Here is a 23071-nt window from a genome sequence, read left to right on the forward strand (position 1 = left end):
AAGGGGTGGGTTAGCTTATATGTCTACTTACATTTTTCACTCTTTGACTCTATGGGCAGTGCGTTACTCCCTTCCTTGCACAGGGCTTAAACACAGCAGGCATCTTCTCAGTGTACATGCGATGGGGATTGGATTGAGTAGTACAGAGCCATTAAAAATACTACGAATGATTTACCTTGTTGAAAAATGGGCAACAATTGATAGAATGATGAGTGGAAAAATGACCACAAATAACGTTTTACACTGTGATCACAGCTAGTTTAAACAATCCCTTCCTTCTTCCAACTACACAGTGCACCTGGAGCTGTGCTGAGCAGAGCAGGTGTACAGGTGAATGCACATGTGCCTGCCTTCTGGCAGCTTCCAGAAAGGTGTGGGAGGTAGAACAAGGAACAGATGGAACAGCAGTGTGTGCACGAGGCTGGTGGGGGAGGGCACAGAGGCGGGGGTTCTAAACTGCTGGTGAGGGAGGAAAGTTTCTGCACAGAGAAAGAACAGAGCTTCAACAGGTAAAAAAAGTGAAGGAAAAACAATTCCTAGGCAGAGGGATAGGAATGTGAAAACATGAAAGGGCTCAGGAAAAAGTGACTATGACTCTTGTGGAAGAGGGGGCGACAGATAGGGGTAAAATTCAAACATCTATTTCTAAAATATTGTTTTGAGATGCATTTGAAACTGGAAATGTGAAAATTAAAAGGAGAACAGTTTCCTGAGAAAAAGTAGAGAGCTTGGGAGAGCCTGGGAAGAGGCAGCCTGCTAGCCAGGAGAGAGGGAAGTCCTGTTTAGAAGTGTGCAATGGGGAAAGCCAAGGTCTCAGGGCTTCCCCATTCCCCTTCCAGGCTGCTGGTGCTCCGTGCCCCTCTGTCCCCTTGGGCACCAGCTTTCAGGACACCAGGAGCTGGAGGCGCAAGGGCTGGCTCAATCCTGAACCTGGTCCCTCTCGAAAGGCACAGGGTCGTGCTCTATGCCCCCCACCCTTCCAGCATAGGGATACCAGTGCCTCTTCCTGATGGTGTTTCTCACCCTTCTAAGACCCACAGCTCTATTCAGGGTGTGCCTCCACCCCCACCTCCACCTACGCACTCAGATCCAGAAAGGGCCAGAGGAGAGTCTCTCCTTCCTGCTGTCTTTGGCCACTTCCTGATAACTTGAATTACTCCCTTATGCCTATGCCTTAACTGCTTTCTAATATGCAAAGTGCCTGCTTCCAGTCGTGTTAGTGCCAGATGTGAGCTGTGTCACAGGGACAATGAAGTGCCATGGGTGGGGCGTGCCATTTCCCCAAAGCTGCTTATAGATGTCACTCCAGGTCAGGGAAGTCTCCTGGGAGGGGTTCGGGTCACCTGTAGGCACTGGGTCCTGCAGTAAACCGTTGGAGGAGAGGGCCATGGCCATCTACCACAAGGTTGGTTTCAAAGGCCCTGCACCAAAGTCCCCTTAGGGAACTGGGGAGAAAAGAGGAAATATTAAACTTTCCCACCTGGGGAATTCCTGATATTCTCCCAAGTAGTGGAGACAACCAATTCAATAGGCTCACCCCTATGACACTTTTTCCCACAAAGGATAAGCTAAGCCTTCTTATGATTGTGCCTAAGAGTCACCTCCAGAGAACCTCTTTTATTGCTCCTCTCTCTAAGCCAATTTGTCAGATGAACTCACTGCTCTCCTTCCTACGTGGGACATGACTCCCAGGGGTGTAAATCTCCCTGGCAACATGGGACAGAACTCCCAGGATGAGCCAGGACCTGGTATCATGGGATTGTGAAAGCCTTCTTGACCAAAAGAGGGAAGAGAAAATGAGACAAACTAAAGTTTCATTGGCGGAGAGATTTCAAACAGAGCTGAGATGTTATCCTGGAGGTTATTCCTATGTGTTATATAGATATCCATTTTTAGTTTATGGTGTATTGGAGTAACTGGAGGGAAGTACTTGAAACTGTCGAACTGTGTACCAGTAGCCTTGATTCTTGAAGGAGATCATATAACTATATAGCTTTTACAATGTGATCATGTGTTTATGAAAACCTTGTGTCTGATACTCCTTTTATCCAGGATATGGGAAGATGAGTAAAAAAATAAGGAAAATAAATAGATAACTAATGGGGAGTGGTAAGGAGTGAAAAAACACTGAATAGATTAAAATATTAGTGGTCAATGAGAGGTAAGGGTAAGGGAGATGGGATGTATGGATTTTTTCTTTTCACTTTTTCTGGAATGATCTAATGATCATGGTGATGAATATATCTCTATGTGATGATATTGTGAGGCACTGATTGTATACCGTGGATGGACTGTATGTGTGTGAAGATGTCTCAATAAAAGTATTTTAAAAAAAAGTCCTTGCACCCCATATTCCTCTTGTCCCTGGAGATGGGGTTGCCTGAATCCCAACAGAAAATCAGGATTGAGGAATCCTTGTTCTTCTTTAGGGGCTCTGATAGAGGTTCTAGGTCTTTTGAAAGCTATTGCTTTAAAATTAGGTTTTCTAACATTATAGCAATAGCACCTGTGCATTATAGAAAACTTTTGAGATGACAAATTTATAGTCCGCATATGTATGAAATACACAGACATAGCAAGCTCGTATAATGATTTGCGTCTTGCTTTAGTCACCCTTTTTATCACTTGGACATTTTCTGAAGCTGTTAAAATATCTTTTTAACAGAAGGTAACTTTGTAAAGGGCTCTGAAATATTCCATTTTATGGGCATCTGGTAAGTCATGTAACCATTTCCCTACAGTTGGGCTTTCAGGTATTCATGTATTGTCAATACGGATGGCAGTGAACACAGGGTGCCCCTGTGGGACTCCTGGGCTCCCACTTCATGCCTACTTTGGTCTGTCATGAATCCTAGAACTGAACTTCTCTCTGGGCTCCTCAGGAAGACCACTTGCCCTGGGACCGAACTCTGGGTTAGAGTCAGGGCCACCTCCGTCCTCTCAACACCACTATGTGAATTGGAAAATGTGCTTGTTGTGGGTTGAATTGCATCCCCGAAAAGATACATCAACCACCCAACCCCCAGTACCTGTAAATGGGAACTTATTTGGAAATAGGGTCTTGGCAGATGTCACCACATTAAAAATGAGGACATGCTGAATTACGATGGGCCTTAATCCGATGACTGGTGTCTTCATAAGTGAGACGAGAGGGAGATTTGGTCACAGAGACACAGGAAAAGTCCATGTGATGATGGAGGCAGAAATCGGCCACAGAACACCAAGGACAGGCAGCAGCCGCCAGAAGCTAGGAAGAGGCCAGGAAGGATTCTCCCCTCCAGGCCTCAGAGGGAGCAGGGTCCTGCCAACATCTTCATCTCTGACTTCTGGCCTCCAGACTGTGAGACAATGCATTTCTGTTGCTTTAAACCACTAAGCTTATGGTGTTTTCTTATGGCAGCCCTAACAAATGAATAGAGTGCCTCTTCCCACAAAACATTTTAGTCTCATCTGTCCAGAGATTGTTGGCATAGACATTGTCATCATCTGTGATGTGGGTTGCAGCCCTTATATGAGGGCTCCTTGTGCAGTGCACACCCTGGCCAACAGCACCTGATGCTGTGGTGGGACTGGTCCCTTCCATTCAGGTTCTGGCTGAGTTACTGCCTTCCCCACCACTATGCTTCCCCCTCCTGTTGGGCAGCTACATCCCAGCCCAGCCAGCAGTGACCTGTCCATTAGGTCACTTAGTCCATTGACTAAGAAATGTGTTTTTCTCTCTCATACCACCACACCCATCTGCTTACTATTATATGTTTTCTTTTTAAAAATGGTTTCAACTTTTTTCTAGAAAGGAAACTTAGTGAGATGGATTTTGAAGTCCGACAGTCCTTGATTCAAACAGAAACCCCAATCCCTTGTCAATTTTATGAACTTGTCAACTGCCTTTGCCTGGCTAATCCTTTTTTTTTTTTTTGTCATTGAAAACCAGAATGAGATTATCAACATAGGAAGCACTTGTGAGGATTAAATTTTAAAAACAAACAAACAAGCAAGGATTAATATCCATTAGTTTCTTTCTTTCCCTTGTTGCTTGAGGGCAGAGATTCTTTCTTTACCACCTTTTATCCCCAAAACCTGTACAATGCTGGCATGTCCGGGTCCTTTAAAGTTTTGTTGATTGAGGAAATGGGGCTGAGGAGGAGAAAGAGCTCATCAGATCATTCTGTCATCAAGTATTTTCTGAGTACCTACTATGTGCCAGGAGCTGAGATAGGGAACAGAGGTGTTGGGGTAGACATGTAGTTCCTCTCTGAAAAGAACTGAGTACCCTGTGCATCACACACTTCAGAGGAAATGAGAAAGTCAAGGGCCAAGAACAAAAGCTATGCAGATTCTACAATCTATTCCATGCCAGGCCCTGTGCTGCGAGCCGGGAAATGAACTCCTAGAAATGAACCTGTCTGGTCCCTGCAATCAAGGCTTCCTGCAGCGTACAACACCTAAGTCTTGAAGGATGTGTAGAAGTTCACCACTTATCTAAACAGCAAATATATTTGGATACTATTTGCGAGCCTTCTTTGCTGGGTGGTGATATCCAAGGCACAAGCTCTGGTTCCTGTCCTCAGGGAGCTTTCTGGGTAGATGACACAGCACCTGGCAAAAGACTGGCTGGCACCAGACAGCAGGGACAAGGGGTGCAGGAAGAAGGATTGTCCTGGAGTAAACAGGAAGGGCTTCCCAGGGGAGATGGCACACAGGGAAACAGCATTAGCAGTGCCCAGAACAAGTACTGATACCACTAAGTAGCTTGGTCAGAGTGGAAATCACAGGGGTTCCAGAGTGTGTTGCAATTCATGCTTTCTTGATTTTTCTCATCTTAGCAGATGCAGATGAAGATTGCAGAGTCATGCAGACCTATCTACTCAGGAGACTTGTTTACTTGGTGGCCTGGTAATAATGCATTAACCTTTTGTCTTTGATAAATAAGTTCAGGTGGGGATGGTTGCTTCTGAAACTCTAGAGTTGCAATGGGAAGGGGAGGCCCTGAGCTGATTGGAATGATACTGAGGCTTTGCTGGCTGATCAATTATTTACGCAGAGCCAAGGAAACACCCAGGCCCAGGAGACAAATGGTTGAGCATCACAAGCTAAGGCTGTGGGTGACCCAGTCCTCATTTCTCTCTCCTGCCTCCCAGGCAGCCCATTCTCATGAGTTCCACCATTAGCCTGCTGGGAGTTAAACCCAGAAGAACACAGAGGCAGAGCCCAGGCTGCAAACACTGTCCCAAGTAATGTTCCCAATATCTAGAGCACTGGTCTGGGAGACAGAGTTCCATCATTGCTGCTGTGTGTCCTGAGGCAAGTTATTAATCTTTCTGGGCCTCAGTTCCCCCATCTGTAAAATGGGATCAATATGAGAAGTTAGCAGGTTTCTCGTGATATTTTATTATTGCATATAGATATGAAAGAAGGGATATGTAAATGATAATGATGACAGCTAACTTTAATTGGCAGCTTACTGTAAGCCAGGCACTGTATGGAGACCCATGTTTCACTTAATTTGCACAGCATCCCACTAAGCTCTGGACTGTGGCCCTCTCCATTGTCCAGCCCAGGATAGATGTTTGGTCACTGCTATTATTTTCCCTGCTTGCTTGTCTTGCCTACCTGTTTGTTCCTGCCCCACCCCCTGAGCTGGAGCATATCTAGGGAAAACTGCTCTTCTTGGTAACCCCTAGACTGAGGTATAGTAGGTGCTCTGAGGGCATGTCCAGTGATGGAACTGAGGCTGGGCATGGATGCTGGTTCTCCAGGGACAGAGAAAAGAGAGGGTTCTTGGGTGCAGGGGAGTGAAGTGAGCTTCTTATGAGAGAAGATTGTCCAGAGCCGAAGACCCTGGTCTGGAGCCTCATTAGCCCAGCAGCCTTTGTTTTGTCCAGAGGCATTTGTTTGTATAGATGGCCACAGATCCATTTATGTGGAGTTCTGACCATGCCACTTACCAGCCCTTGGCAAGTCACACATCTTCTCTTGAGTTTCCCTAGAAGCAGACTTGAGACAAGGGTTCTGGAGGTTCAGGTACACAGGTGAGGTGGTGAGGAGGGAGACAGGGAAGATAAGGTTTGTGATACCAATCAGCTGCCCCCTTGGGTGCTTTGAGTCCAGCTCACAGATGGACCTAGGAAATGCCTGAAACTCCAGACTTAGAATGAACTCCCTGGTGAGGAGGGAGCTGGGGGGCTGTTGTTGGTTAGGGACTGCTTGAAAAAGACTCTGTTTCTTTGCTTGTTTCAGCTTCTAGAGGCTGCCCACATTCTATGGCTTGAGGCCTATGCTGGTTTGAATCTGTTATGTACCCCAGAAAAACTTGTTATTTTAATCCAACCTTATGGGGGCAGACCTTTTGATTAGACTGTTTCCATGGAGATGTGACCTGTCAATTCAAAGTGGGTCTTAGTCCACTTTCTGGAGCCCGTTAAGAGAGCTGAGAGAGTTGAGAGAAGCTCAGAAAGACAAATTGCCTTGGGAGAAGCAAGAAGGACCACAGGAGCTGAGAGAGCTGTTTGAAATCAGAAGCCAGAAGAGAAGTACAGCTGACATCGCCATGTGCCTTCCCAGGTGATAGAGGAACCCCAGATACCAGCAGCCTTTCCTCCAAGAAGGTATCTTCCTATTGATGCCTTAATTTGGACATTTACACAGCCTTAGATTGTGATATATAATTCCCTTTATGAAAGCCAATCCATTTAAGGTATATTGCATTTCAGTAGCTTTAGCCAACTGAAACATGGTCCCTGTTCTATCTTCAAAGCCAACAATTTTCTGACTCTTTTTCTGTTGTCACATTTCTCTCGGACTATAGCCAGGAAAAATTCTCCCTATTTAAGGATTCAGGTGTTTATATTGGGCCCACCTGGATAATCCAGGGTAGTCTCCCTACCTCAAGGTCCTTAAACATATCTGCAGAGTTCTTTTTCTACATAGGGTCACATATTCATAGGTTCTGGGGATTAGGCTGTGGATGTCTTTGGGAGCCATGGTTCTGTCGATGACAATAGGCCATGGCCAGTGGCAGATGAGAATAAGTAATGTATGGAAATTCTGTTTCTTGTTCTTAAATATAATACTACCTATCCTCTGCTTATCTTTCCCCTTTCTAGGGCTACAATTTCAGGCCTAAGACTAGGGAATTGCATTTAATCAAAGCCTAGATGTTTAATGCCCTTATAGGGGTAAAAGTGGCTCCTGTTTCTCTTCTACCTTCCAGAGCATGTATAAATATCTCTCAGTGAAAGAACCTAAAGTGGAACCTCCTAGTCAGGGAGGCAGAGAGATTTAACATCCAGTCTCCCAGCCTCAACAGAAGAGGAGATGAAATAGAAGAGAGCAGGGGTGGTGGTATTTGTTTTAGTGCCCTAGGCTGCTCAAATCGGATACCATGAAATGGATTGGCTTAAGCAAACTGTTATTTGCTAACAGTTTTGAGGGTGAGAAAATGTCCATTGAGACAATGCATTCTTCCAAAGATGGGCTGCTGGTTATTCTTGACTCCTCTCTCACATGGCAAGGCACACGACAGTGGCTGCTGATTGATTTCAGCTTCTGCTTCCATGACTTTCTCTCTCTGGCTTCCATTTATAAAGGACCCTAGTAATAAGATTAAGACCCATCCTGAATGAAATGGGTCATTCCTTAACTAAAGTAGCCTCATCAATAGGTCCCTCTTATGAGATGTCCATACCCAAAGGAATGAATTAACTTTAAGAACATGTTTTTTTAGTGTATACAGCTTCAAACCACCACAGCACCAGACCATCCAACACATGTTGCTTACTCCTGATAACTTGACAACACCTTTTCTTAGGATTTTCATGCACGGAGTAGTCAAACAAGAAATTGATGGCTTAGAAATGACCCCATTGGTGAGTTTTTACATAAACAGCACACACCTAAAAATAGATGACCCCAAATTAGAGGTCATCCCTATTTTCTCAGTGAAAAATTCCCCCAAGGTATTTTTAATTATTTAAACTTAGAATAACCAACTTATTAATTTACTAACATATAATTGAAAACATATGCAATATATAAAATAGTAATTTTAAAGAGTTTATTTTTGCTCTTCTGCATTTTATGGAAATTTGCATATTTGTTACATGTTATTTACATGTGACAACTATATGTGCATTTACATGTTAATTGAAATTTACGTATGATACTTTGACATCACTAGGCATGATGTTTCTTTTAAGATACCCAACCCAGTTCTGCCTCTTTTTAAGTTGCTTGAGAGACAGCTCTCTTAAAATCTGTGTTTCCCTGCAAGTAATATCTCAAACCACAAATGTCATTCACAAAACATTAAGAGCACTTATAAAACTTATCTGGCAAATGTACACTTGGGCTTTGTGCTGTTCTTTTGCCATGTTCTTTAAAGGGCTTCTTTCAAATGACACTCAGCACTTAGAGTTGTGGACTCATACCCATAGACAAGATGACTAAAACCCTGTGGCATTTCTTTGCCTCCTTTGCAGGTGACTTCTTTAAGTATCCAGATCTAGCCTTCACTTAGTTATTTCAGGCTACTGCATCTTCCCCAACATAACCTTCCATTATGTTGGAGCAGCACAGAATAAAAGGGTAATAAATACACAGCTTATTCTTGTAAATACACAGCTCATTTGTTTGAGTATGTATGTGCATGTTTATATTTGCATAATAGCTTTAAAAAGTTGTTTCATGGACCCCATTCATTCATCCTCATTCATTCATTTATTCATGGCATTTCCATTCTTAAATCCTTGAGTGGCTTCCCGTTGCCCTTGAAATGAAATCCAAGCTCCTCTCCAAGTCTACAGAGCTTAACATCACTTGAATCCTGTCTCTACTCTTCCTCTGCCTTCCCTCTCTGCTCCTGGTACTCCCAGTGCCGCTAACTTTCCCCCTGGGCCTGAGTTTCCCCTGGCCTCCATTGGAACACAGGCACTTGCTCTCCCCTCTACCCAGGCTGCTTGACTTTCTGTTCTGTGCCTGGCAGGATTCTACCCTTCACTCATGTCTGCACAGTGAGTCTGAGTCTGCTCACTCTCCAAAGAAGCAACTTCCTAGCTCCACTGTGATGTTGGGTCACCTGTGGTTTCCTCAGAGCATTTCTCACTGACAGTACCTGGCTCGGTTGCCTGTTGACTTGCCTACAGTTAGAGTCTTGCCAGGTACATGAGCTCTGAGGGACGGGGAACTCAGGAGGAGAAAGTGATTCCCTGGAGCTCCTTGAGGATGGAGATTGGCTGTCTTTATGATGCTGAGTCCTAGAGCAGGGCCTAGTCCTCATCTAGCATCATTGGCCTAAGTTTACACCAGAGGAAATGGAAGCTCAGAGAGGTCAAGCCACACAATGAAGACCACACAGGTGGAGAGCAGTGAAACACTGCAGTGTGCTCTTAGTGTGTACGAGCATGGACAAGGCTGCGGTCTAACTCCCCTCTACCCCCACTTGCCTACATTGGCATGCTTCACAGCTGAAAGAATGCCTTTCATTAAGAAAATGGAAGTTTTAAGGGTATAATCTTTTCTGATGCCCCTAAAGACATTAGCATGGGAAAAACCTCTTGGGGGGCACGTGTGATTTGATGGAAGTAGGTAATGTGACAGCACTGGTCTTCCTTGTCAAGAGAAGAGATTTCACTGGCTCTGAGACTTGGGTGTAATGACTGGACTCAAGAAGCCATTTCACTTAGGGAAGGGAGGGCACTGATGAAGTTACAAGCTGGCTGCACCTTTTAAAATGAAATATTTAAACAAATGGAACCTCATGTGGGTGATATATTAAGCTCTCCTGAGATGTAAATCACACTATCCCTAAATGTCCTTTAACAAAGTCAATTATGTTACGTAAGCTTAACAGAGAAAAGTGTCCCTTATCCTCGGAATCGTCCATTTCTTCCCACTTTTGCCAAGATAAAGACTTCTCTGCAGAAGCAGGATATTATTTATAACCCCTCCACATTGTCCTGCAAATTGGATGATTTTTTTCTTTTTTGAAATTAAACAAAAATGCATGCTTTGTTAATGTCAGAGGCGAGGAATGGCACTCTGGCAAGTACATCACAGGAAACATCTTCTGTGTTCCTGAAATCATCTCTATTAGATTATGTAGATATGATCTATGAAAATACTTCCAAACTTAATCTGTTGAGACTTCAGAGAGTGTATAAGCAAATACTTAGATTTGCATTAGATTCTTGACTTTGAAATCCATTACTGTAAGTTACTTACTGACTTTGAGGGCAACCTTTACCATCTGAGGAAGGCGCGGGGGTGGGGGCACACTTGTGTTTAGAGGAATATAGCACGCCGGATTTATTTTAAGGCCATTTAAATCTCTTCTGAAGGTCAATCCCACCTTTTCATTGGAGAATTAGTACCAGCCGAGAAAGGCTAGCCTGTACACAACTGACTTCAGCTCCACGGTTCTCTGAGATAAATTTAGCAATTTTTTAGAGTGTGTGTTTTATCATCTTTTTGTTTCGTTTTCTTTGTGAAAGAAATCGAAAATTATGTTTATATTTTCTCCACCCCCTCTTTCTGAGCCTCTCCCCTTAAGATCTCTGGCACCCGTACATTTTGAGAAAGTCAAGTATAGGGTAAAAAAATAAGAAAAAGGAAATTATTGCTTCTTAATGATACATGGCACTCTTTTTTGGGGGGGATAGCAGAATATTCTGGTTTATATTCTGCCTTGATTTATGCAATTATTAGATATTATAAATAATATAAATAGGACTACTTCTCTATACCAGGGGTCAGCAAACTTTCTCTGTAAACGGTCAGATGGTAAGTATTTTAGACTTTGTGAAGCACACAGTCTATTATTTCTTGCCTGCTCATGCAAACACCGTGCAATGGGCTGACTTAAACAATGGGAATTTATTTGCTCATGGTTTTGAGGTTAGGAACAAATCCAAATCAAGGCATCATCACGACTATGCTTTCTCCTGGAAGACTGTGGCGTCCTGAGGCTGGTTGTTGGCCATCCTTGGTCTTTAGCCTGTCACATGGCAAGGCACACAGTGGCCTCTCCAGCTCTCTCCCTTCTCTTCTGGGTTCCATTGATGTTCAGCATCTGGCTACCCCTCTGTGGCCTTCTCTGTCTGTCTGAATCTCATTCTGCTTAAAAAGCACTCCAGTAATAAGACTAAGACCCATCCTGAGTGAGGTGCGCCACACCTTAACTGAAGTAACCTCATCAAAAAGTCCCATTTACAATGGGTTCATGCCCACATGAATGGCTTAAATTTAAGAACATGCTTTTTTTAGGTACACACAGCTCCAAGCCACTACAGGGTTTAATACATAAGGAGCCATAGCCAGTATGCAAATGAATGGATGTGACTGTGCACCAATAAAGTGTTCTTTATGATACAGAAGTTTGCATTTCGTATAATTTTTCAATGCCACAAATTATTATTATTTTCTTCTTTGTTTGATGCCATGCCGAGCAGAGCACATGGGGAGTTTCATGCAGAATTAGTTGGGTTCTTAGTAACTGTCAAAGCCAGGGAGAGATTGTGGAAATTTTTTTTGTCATTCTGGAGACATTTTGCGACTACTGTTCAAGTGATAAAAAGAGTATCTATTTTGTTCTTAATTAATGATCTGATAGCTTCTGTGTAGTGGCCATGAGACAGGGACAGGGGAAACTGTTCCTGAGAAAGGAGCCAGGGGTCTGTTTTGGACTTAGCTCTTCCTGATTTTCCCACCAGTCACCTCTAAGGCCTGGGAACACCCTCTTGCCAAATGCTCAGTTGACTGGCAATGTAAATTCATTTAAGTGGACGTGTGTCATTGACCCTCTAAAAAGAAAGTGCTAGTCATTATACCAGCCATTACCAGCACTCATAAAAGACCATGCCTAGAACTAGATCTTAGAATAAAACCCTGAAAAGTCCCTTTTATGTCAAATTCCAAAGACTTTAAGTCATGATGACACTCGATTCAGGCCTATTTGGACCCAAATGGCAGGCTCAGCAGTCACTTTGAACCAAGTGAGCATGCAGTTCATTCAGAGCCCTTAACATGTCCTATCCTTTGACCCAGAAAGCAAATATCTGGGTATCTTTCCTACCTAGAGAAGCGTAGTCAGAAGTTGTATACAAGAATATTTAATTCAATAGAATTTATAATACAAAATTTGTGAAAGTCACATCAATTTCCAACAATAGCTGAATATGGCAAGTTACAATATCCATATTTTAGGACCCACTAACATATTTATTTTGTAACAGGGAAATTTTCTTGAAAAATATTTGCTCAAATTAAGACACCACATAATCACATTGAATTGTCCTAACCGCAGATACACAAAAGTCAGAAAGAAATTCTTGATGGCTGAGCGGTGGTTTTCTCCCGCAGGTGGGATCATGAACCACATATTGAGTTGCATTGACCCTTTGGAAAAATAAATGTCAAAATGAAGACTTCTGTGCTGCCTGTGTTTTAACCCAGTGAAGTGGTTCCTGGCAATGCCTAACAGGGCCTGCCTAGGGCATAGTAGGCACTCTATTAATGATTATAAGCTAGGGCATAAATGAATGAATCCAGGAACCAGACTAGTAAATGCGTCTTTGAGAATTCTCTCTCGGCAACATGGCGATTGGGCAATTCAGCTCTGGAGTTTATATCCCATTTCCTGGGCCTTTTAGGAAATTTAACAAACTTAGCTAAGCCTCAGTTTTAAAGCACATTCATGAATGAAGACACACCTCCTTCCCTGGTGGTGACATGATATAAGCTGCTGCAAGTGTTCTACTTGGTCCAGTGTCTGCACTTGATGAGCCCCTAGTAAATATCACCTTTCATCAATATATTATTTTGGAAGGCCTTTTTCCACTTGAAAATTAGTTAGAAAATATGGTACAGCAAATAATTTCATGATCATTGTTGTTTAATTGTTTATCATATATTTCACACTTCAGCATTGCAAGTTATAGGTTCTTTGGAGTCACCATTCAGTATTTCTTTTTAATTAAACTAAATGTGATTTTAAAAATTAATAACGCCTCCAGGCTTTCAGCCTACATGTAAAAATTCCATAATATATACATTGGTTTTCATCTGATCTCTTTCTGAGCTTTGAATTGTATTTGTGTGTGTGAGTGTTTATGTGTGTGTGTGTATGTGTGTGTGTGTGGTGTTTCCCTTAAGGTACAAGGATTTTTTTTTATGTCTAACCTGGACTGGTTTGTGAGGCAGGAAAACAGTATTTAGAATGCTATTAATGAAATAGTTGGGATGCTTTCAAATATTTCAGCAGCACAGACAGCAATTGCTGCATATGTTACATATTTTATCATTAATTTCTGGTGACTCCTCAATATAGAGACCCTCTCAGACACCTTCCAGCAGAGGGGCTGCGGTGGTAGCATGGCGGGTGCCACAAGGTCCCATCCAGTGCAGGGGACTGGACCCAGCCGTGGCCTGGGGTTGGCTCAGTCATGGGTGGACCTAATGGGAGTTGCCCAGGCCTTTTGAAAAGTAAACTTCCTTGTTTTCAAGACAAAGCCATGGGAAGCTGGCTCCTCTCTGCTTCTCTAAATGGGGACATGGGAGCAGGTTGCCTTGTTACTGCTGGTGGCCATCTTGCCTCAATGGGGAATAAAACACCTGGAAGAGGACAGAGCCAAGGGAATGTAAGAACATGGGATCTGGGATCCTGTGACCAATGTCATGCCTTACTGGTTAAGCCAGGTACCATCTTACTTTTCTCTGTATTGTAGCCTCAGTACTCTTACAGCTAATAGATGGAGAGATTCCTTGTACAATGATCTTCAGGAGGCTGTCTGGGTCTGGGCTCCTCACAAAATTAAACCATAACTATTTCTCATGGCCTGGCACAACCTATTTCTGTACTTTACATAAAGATTACACATGATTTGCTGTCTAATTCTACAATTGCAGTTGTATTTTCACTCTGACTCCTTTGCACTCCTGTAATCTAAGCTTAAATTCAATGGAAACACAGACCATACAAAGTTTAAAAATCCAATGTAATGGTTTTAAAACATGATGTTAAAATGTCACTGGTATTTATTGACTTTGGTCCTGTGTATGTGCGAGCAAGTGCATATTTGAAAGTAAGACTTATATGTGGTGACAAGAGAGCTAGTGAGCAAAGGGTATCCAAGTAAAAGTAAGTTCTCCCTCTACTCTCTGGCTCTAAGTCTCTGAGATTTGGATCTATTCTAACATTTCAATGACTGTCCCAATTAAGGAATGAGGGAGTTCTTTATAGAGAGCCGCAGCTTTTGAAAGCATCAGAAGGTCAAAGTCATATTAAATTCTCATACCTGACTTTTAAGGATTTCTGATGTTAAGTCAGAAGCAGACCTTTCTCAGACTACTGCCTTGAGAGAGTAAGGAAAAAACAGAACAGCAAAATATGGCATATTCAATAGTTTCCCTTGAGTCTTTCTCAAGCATGAAGAACTGAGACTCATGAGCAGTGGGGCTGAGTTTCCTTCTCAGGTGACTCCTTGAGGAAATCTGCTCCTCAAAGCTTTTATGTTGGCATTTGAAGACTTGCTAATCTGAGCCATATCTATCTTTCCAATTTGAATTCCCACCTCTACTCTCCATAATCTTCTCTCCCCCCAAAACAAGATGGTCTTGACCCATCCCCATCTGCCTACCAGCGGGAGCCTAGCTCACCTGTGCCCATCAGTCCCAATAACTTGGACCTCACGTGTGTTCGTCTATTGAAAAGGTGCTGCTGAGGATGTATGGCCTTAACTTTCAAAAGGTCTTCCTTGGGTCTATCTTTTGTCCTTTTGGACATTGTCTTTTGACACCCTTCAGCACTTGCACAATACAAGGGACAGGGCAGGCAACTGGTCAAGGGTAAATAGGGCAGGTCTTAGAGGAGGAGACCTCAGGCTGATGTCACTCTCATAGACATAGCTGGTTACCTTCTTGGAGTAACATCACCCCTTCCTCTGGCCAACTGTTTCTGGTAGGGCTGTCGATCTTTGCCCGGAGGTCCAGGTCCTGGCTTGGAGCCCCCCTCCCCTGGAAGCTATTTGAAACCACATGAAAATAATCACAATCAAAAAAGTGAGCAATCTAAACAGCTGACATAATGAAAAATGACTTTAATCTGTAACTTGTGTCTTTTGTAACACATTGAAAATGACCCAATTCATGTTTTCCTGCTAAGCTTCTCACATTTTATTTTCTGTTTTCCCTGAAACGGTTATACCACCCTCTTCTCCAGGACCTCTCTATGGCCAAGCCAGGGTAGTGCAAAGGAAGAGACAAACATTTCTCTCCTCTCCCAGTCCACAAAACTTTCCTTTGCTTTCTGTTCGCTTTTGCTTTCCCTCTGAACTCATCCTTTTCTCATGCAGTTCTTCGGTATAATGCCAAACTTTCATCTCTAGCTTACCTGGGCCTTCCTCAGTCTACCCCTTGATTCATCATCATGGGTGGAGAGCCTGTGAACTGCAGAGTACAGGGAATGAACCTCACCCACCCTGCCCACCCCCCATGCCTGCATGCATCTAATGTCCATAGCTCCTGTAAACAAATGCCTGCGACTTGTTTGCATCTCTCCCACGGTACCTTCTGAGTCAGCATGGTGTCTATAATGGGAAGAGCAGAGATCTTAAAGAGATGGACAGTGTATACATGAACACACATGTCTTTAGTTTGGGAAACCGGGACACAAACAACAATCCACCACACTGGCTAAATCCAAGTCAAAAATGCATACACGCTTCAAGCCTCGTTTTCTCCTCCATTCAAGGGTGGTGGGAAGATCGACGGCCTTTTGAGCATCTGTGATTTGAACAACATCGAGCTCACTGATTGTGAGCGCATGGCACAGAGGAAGCTTTTAGGAAATACCCATTGAATGCCTGGTTGGGGGGTTAATTCTTTTCCTGAACAATATACCGAGTTTTAACAGGGATTTTTTTAAAAGAACATCACCTATCATTATAAAATATTATATCCACATCAGTTAAACCAGAGGACAAAGCCAGGTTATCTGCAACCCCTCCCTCCATCCTGTGGTTACCTGGGAGGTCTGCTCTCCCCTCCCTCCATACCTGACAGCAGCAATCCATCCCCTGTTGGACCAGATCACTAGGAAATGCCATTCATAATCTTCCCCTCTATTGATTCTGGTCAGTGGGTATTGGCAGCTTAAAAAGATTATGTTTTAATTGGGGACCAGATAGATGGCGTTTTAAGGTTTTGAGTTTCACTTCATGCCATGCTATGGATTATTTGAGAGGTTGTTCAACACAAGGAGGACAAAGATTAATGTGTTGTCCTTTTCTTTGGGTGACCTTGGGTGCAAATGTAGCTCGGGCTAAAGTGACTGAAAATCTTTTCCTATCACAGGGCTGAAAAGGTTGACTGTGAATTCATTAGTTTTATCTTTGTTTAGGGTACAAAATCTACGCATTAAATAGCTTCAGTGGAGGACACTTTCTCCCAGCTATGCAAGTCTTAAATGGCTAGAGAAAAAGTAGGTGTCTCTGAGCTGGGTTGGGGTGCTGGAGAGGCATCAACCCAGGCTTCTCAAAATTCTCCACTCCCATGTGTTTGCAGTGGGGAGAATAAAAACAGTGGTGGTTAGCTGGTGCAGGATGACTGGGATCTAGGAAAAAGGGTTTTGTAGAGTTGGAACTCTAGAATGAAAACATAACAGCTACTGGTTTTGGAGTATTTACTAGGGGCCAAGGCCTGTTATGGACTCTTACATACATTAGCTCATATCACCGTGGCAGAAAATGCAACCCCGTGAGATTGGTATGTCATCTCTGTTCTAGAGACAAGGAAGTTCAAGCCCAGAGAGGCTAAGAGCAGGGTGATTTAGGTAGTGGTGGCAGACACTACCACCATTGCTGGTCTCTCCCTAAAGCTTTGGGTTTTGTCCTGTCTGTGGTGATGCTCCAGAAGTGCTATTTTTCTCATCGTGATCAGTGTTGGTCTCAGCACTGGAGTCATCACCGACGTCATCATCACCATCATCACCATTTACTTGGTCAGAAGGAAATCTGACGAGTTATTGCATCTAAGTAAATTAATCACTAAGATTACCTAAAATCTCCCCAAAGGTTTTGCGTTCACTTTGCTGGTGTAACAAGGTCAATCATTTGGCATGGAGTATCCAGGAAACCAGGTGGCTATTCACATCAGCTGATCAGTTTTCAGTAAATAAATCTGACCACAGAACCACAGTTAGGGACAGGCCCTCTCCAAAACTTTCTAGGCATCTGTGAAGTATGAAACCATCACTTTCCAATGAGGTCATATTGAGATGCTGAATAACCAGGAAATGCTTTATGACAGCTTCACAGAGCAAACATCAAATGAGTAGAATCTGAGAATTTGTGGGCAACCTCAGCATGCAAACCTATTTGCCTGACTCACAAACACTGGCATTCTAACTAGAGGTACACTTGCCTGGTTCAGCTTCCTCAATTTCTCAAGTTTTCTGGATATCCACTGAATGTTACAAGAGCAACATTCAGTGGACCTGCCTTCCCTTCTTCATAGGTACAGGCCCCCATATCCTTGCACAGGATGTGGCTGTTCCAGGTTTCTGCTTATGAGGAAGCCTTAGTGAGATTAAAAGCTGTCTTTTGTGAGATGCAGGTTTGACAGGCCACCACAAGTCTTCTAATGGCACCAGAAGAAACTTAGCCAATTATATTTTGTGAATGACGACCATCTCGTTTCCTTCTTCCGTCTCTCTCCACTGGGTCCTCCCAGCTCCTCTGCCCTTGTACAATCCTTGTATTCCTTGTACATTGTACAAGGAATGAATCCATTCATTCCTTGTACAATCATGTCACAGTGACATTCAGCTTGGGCACACTCGTGTGGATGCAAAAGACCTAGTACTTCTGCATCTTCTGAAATATCCAATTGAAATGACTTCTGCTTTGCCACTATTATGTTTCCATGGCAGATAAGGCACACACAAAAACCAATAGCAAGGAAGAAGGAGATGATATAAATCATTTTCCATAATGCAAACCTTGTGTTTCAAGAAACAGCTAAGCATAACACGTTATTTATTCATGATTATCTATAGTCATGGTTTGTTTCTACCTTCTCAGAGTTTATATGACATTTATATAATGTGCATAATATAATTATATATTTACATGAAGTTCTCTTGTTTGTGTTCATATATTTGTTGTGAGCACTGCAATATGCATCTGATTAATTTTAAAGTATCATTCATGGAAATCCTTTTGCAACAGGAGTCCCTGTTAGATATTCAAAATTGGATTATTCTTATCCTTTTGCATAACTTCTAAGGACTGATAAGGCTCAGTCCATTTGAAAACTGTCTGTTAGAGCTGAAAGGTTGCTTAGAGATTACTGAGTACAACCTATTCATTTCACAGACGAGGAAACTGAAGTCTCAAGAAAAGAAGTGATTTTCTCCTGGTATGTTGGGTCACAGGTGTTCTGGTCTCCTGTTCAGCCTACATACCTATTTGTCCATGCACACACATTCAGTGTCCGACACTTGTCATAACAGCAATCTCAGTTTCAGAGTCTCTGTCTAGACATTCCATCTCCCTTCATGTTTCAGCATCAATTTTAAGTCAGAAAATTCTTTTCAATCTATTTAATCCATTGTTACATAGTTCATCTATATCATCATCATCATTATTATCAAAAAGCACTTATTAAGGGACCATTGGCACTTAATTAGCTCTCCATCCTTCTGCATCAGGGACCCCTTGAAACCCATGTCCATCTCATTCAGATTTATTTGTATTTTTGTTCCTCCCCCCAAAGATTTTATTTGTCTTTATCATTATTTGTAAAGAATTTTTATATGGAAATGTGAACATATGAAATAAGTTGATAGATAATAAAATGGTTATAATCCACCACCAACCTTGTGATGATTTTCACTCTTGCCTATTCCTTTCCACATGTGTGTGTTTTTTATTGTTGATGCCATTTTGCATTCTGCCATTTGCGCTTAACATATTATATTTTTCCATTTGAAGAAATTTTCTGTCGCTGTTTTTAATGACTACATGATATTGCATTGTGATGTATTATAATGTACTAAGGCTGTTTTATTTTCTTAACTTTCCCCATTTAAAGCAGTGTATCTATTCAATTTTAGTTCCTGTAAAATTGGAATCATGCAAAAGTTTGTCATTCATTCATTCATTCACTCATCAAATCATTGTGCCATGCTGGGACTGGGAAAATAGCACTGAAGAAGATGCAAATCTCACTCTTGAGGAGTCTACAGTTTAGAGAGGAAATCAATAAATCAGTTCACAAGTGTATTTCAGCACCTGAAATATAGCAAGTATTTTCCCAATTTCCCTCCAATTGATGTTTTCTGATTTTCTTTTAAACTTCCAGTGGTGTCTGTATCTCCATCAAATACGCATACAATCAGCTTGCATTTAACCAAGTGCATTATCCCAATCTGCATCACAGCTTCAGAGCTGGCAGTCTGTCAGGGAACTGGTTTGGACTTTGCTAAGCTGTGGCCCTTGATAACTCTTTACAAAACAGCAAGATCGAATCGAGACACAAATTCTTCATTTTCAAAAGATCATTTCTTACTGTCATTATTGTTTGTAGCAGCTCCAGTGACATATCCTGGCCTGATGAGCCCCATTTAATCGCACTAATGCATGGGCAAACTGAACTCAGTCTCATTCCAAATGAGTTGAACTCAGCCATCACTTACCATAAGGAATAAATAGCATTAAATGCTAATCGGGACCTGCAGACCCTTGGAGTGGCTTGTTGAGTGATGATGGGTCTTAAGCTGAGTGAATTGGTGATGGGATTCTGCTTGGATTCAATGTAGTGATGCTTTTTGAATCTTGATTTGAGATTCAGAAATTTCAATGAACCCATAGCTGGCTCCAGATTCAAAGGACACTAACTAGCAAGTGGCCAGAGAAGGTTTAGTTGGACTTTGGTGTACATATACCCTTTCTTCTAGAAAGAGCTCGAGATTTCTTCTTTTACTTGACTCTGACATCAGGAGCAAACAGAAACTTTGCAAATGCCCAGCAAGGCCACTCTGGTAGTGAATGGAACTTCTGATGGAAGTAGAACCAGAACCAGAAGGTTCTTCTTCCTTTCAGTAAGCTTTTACTCCTCTCTGTGCTTTTTCTTCCTGTGTGGCTTTGGAATTACAGTCCATTTTTGAGGTATTGTCTCCAGTAGAAGGAAGACAGGTCAAAGTCTCAGAAGTGGGTCCTGGTTTTGGGGGGAGGAGGTATTCTTTTTCCTTCTTCCCTGCAAGCGGTGACCACAAGATCAAGGAGACCATCCAGGGGAATTCTAAAACAGGATTTTCTGGCTTCTTTCTAGCCCTATACCAAAGGGGTTAGAAGGGCCCTTAGGGCATGTGTGTGGTTCAGGTCATACATTTGCCTGATATCCAGGTAAGAAACCAGATGGGGATTTGGAGTTTGGAACCCTCACTAGCAACAAAGGGCATCTCTATAAAAGGGAATCAAATTGTTAATATGTAATAAGAACAAAAATGTGAGCTGTGCAACGGCAGCTCAGTGGCAAAATTCTCGCCAGCCATGCCAGAGACCCGGGTTCAATTTCTGGAGCCTGCCCATGCCAAAAAAAAAAGAGCAAATGTGATACATGTAGGAATATTTGCAGCCTTTCACACATGCCCAACCTTCTTAGTGAGACTCATAGCCTCCCGCCTGGCTCTCACGCCTTCTGAAGGTTGGGAAATACAAAGAGCAGAAAGAACTACAGAGCCGCAAAGACCTGGAACAGGCTGGGGAGAGGCAGGATATTCAGGACTGAATGTGGATTACCAGAAGGAAGAAAGGTGAGTAGAAAGGCAGGGGAAAGGAAGGAAAAAAAAACATATGCTGCATGGAGCCTCAACGGGAAGTGAGAGAAGAAGAGAAAGCCCTGGTGGGGCAGCTGTAGGATATGCTGAAGGCCAAGAAGGAAATGCATAAGGAATGATGCTTTTAAGATATTTTGCTCTAGAATGTGAATTGAATCTCCATTGGTGTTCTTTAAAAGATTTCAGGAAAAAATTTAAACTTACTTTAAAAATATTTTTCGCTATCAAACTGCTGTTTATTCAAAAGCTAATGTATGCAGAACCTGGACCTCTTGCCCAGTTACCTTGGGGTTACAAGTCCCTTAAGAAACAGTGTGGCTGGAATTATAATGATAGCAATAGCTTTCTTTTCCTGATAACTATATGTCAGGAGTTTCTTGCAAGTTTAATTCTCACAAGAGCTCCTATGAGGTAGAGAATATTATCTCCATTTATAGATGAAGAGTTAAGTCTCTGAGAAATGGAGTGGCTAAAATCAAGGTCATACAGCTTGAAAGTGCCCACATGCTCCTCAGTGTAAGAGTTGTATTGTCAGTGAGAATAACTGCATTTGATGTTTGAGTGGCATCTACCAATAAGAGATGGGACATCCTGCTTAGGGGAAAGGATGTGGTACAGAAAGGGTACATGTTCCAAGAAAATCCAGGATGAATTTTTATTACATCTCTCACATCTCTCTGTTTTGATCAATCAGGACCCATGATTAGGCCTTCCCCATGGGTGAGCTAACTGGTCTACCACTTTTCTTTTCAACCAGGTATTATTCTATTCCAAGTTGTAGCTTTTCAAGATTGAGAGAGTCCGGAAGAGGGGCAGGGGAGAGTGAGATGGAGTCATGGACTGGCTTTCTGAAGATAATTGATTTTAAACTACAAATTAACTTCTTAAGCTCCATGAAATCTGTGAAACAAAGTTGTCTTTGCCAACTCATACTCACTGCCATCGTACCATCAATGCCTTTCAGGGAGCTTCTGCTGGAATTCTGAGACTCTTAAACCTCATTCATTAAAGATAACCACCACCACAATAATTAAACCCCTGCATGCTGTGTCCTGTGTTGGTTTAACCCTTTTATTATTTACAGACTAGGAACGTCTTGAGGGCAGGAGACTGGTCCTGCTTGTCACTGATACCTCTACTTGCCTCTTGACAATGGGCCTTGCAAACTATACCCTCTTGACTGAAGCTCAGAAATTGAACTGTAGCTATAGAACCTGAAATTCAGAGAAATACTAGGGCTTAACAAGGCCACAAGCCATGCAATGGGAGAGGTGGCAGTAGAGTCTGGACTGCAAGATGCCAACACGGAATGGGTCAAGACAACATGGGTCTATAGCAGATAAAGAAACCAGGCAAACATTTTTTTCCTTTTTTTTTTTTTTTTTTTTTTTTTTAAAGAGAGAGGGAGGAAGGGAAGGAAAGACAGAGAGAAGGAAGGAAGGATGGAAGGAAGGAAGGGAGGAAGAAAGGGAAACATCTTTAAACATTTTCTTGTTTTATTATATTTTGTTTGTTTGTTTGTTTTTTTTACATGGGCTGGGGCCGGGAATCGAACCGAGGTCCTCCGGCATGGCAGGCAAGCACTCTTGCCCGCTGAGCCACCGCGGCCCACCCTTTTTTCCTTTTGCATTTCAATCTTAAATCTCTTCTGAATAACTGATCAAATAAAAGCACATTTTCTGGTATCAGGACTAGGCTCTAAGCTCTGAGAAGACAGAGCCATGACTTTTCTTCCATGCCTTGACAGGAGAAGGTCTTGCACATGGTAGGACTGCATACCCACTTACAGAATTAGCTTGGTTCCAGACCAGAGTCAGACCGTTCTGGTTCAGGTTGTGGCTCCCCCACCATGAGTCTTGGTAACAAGTTGGTTGGTGTTCTAGTTTGCTAGCTGCCAGAATGCAACACACCAGAGATGGATTGGCTTTTAATAAAAGGGGATTTATTTCATTAGTTCTTCAGCGGAAAGGCAGCTAACATTCATCTGAGGTTCTTTCTTATGTGGGAAGGCTCAGCGTAATCTCTAGCTGGCCTTCTTTCCAGGCATCTGGATTCCAGCATCTTTCCCTGGGGTGATTCCTTTCTGCATTTCCAAAGGCCTGGACTAAGCTGCGAGTGCTGAGATGAGGTACGCTGAGCTGCTTGGACTGTGCTACATTGTGCTCTCTCATTTAAGCACCAGCCAATTAAGTCAAATGTCATTCATTGCAGCAGGCACACCTCCTAGCCAACTGAGGATGC

The 23071-nt window shown here is 42.6% G+C and overlaps 1 long non-coding RNA gene across 2 annotated transcripts in view; it reads left to right on the forward strand.

Moving 5' to 3' along the window:
- Nucleotides 1-444: 444 nt before the first annotated feature.
- Nucleotides 445-23071, forward strand: part of LOC143651532 (uncharacterized) — a 77029-nt gene continuing 54402 nt past the window's right edge. For both annotated transcript variants that reach the window (XR_013160015.1, XR_013160016.1), the window contains exons 1-2: nt 445-509; nt 4824-4893. This is a non-coding gene — a long non-coding RNA (uncharacterized LOC143651532). The remainder of the gene's footprint in view (nt 510-4823; nt 4894-23071) is intronic.

The sequence above is a fragment of the Tamandua tetradactyla genome, chromosome 12 (assembly GCF_023851605.1).
Source record: "Tamandua tetradactyla isolate mTamTet1 chromosome 12, mTamTet1.pri, whole genome shotgun sequence".
In the NCBI taxonomy this organism is placed as follows: domain Eukaryota; kingdom Metazoa; phylum Chordata; class Mammalia; order Pilosa; family Myrmecophagidae; genus Tamandua; species Tamandua tetradactyla.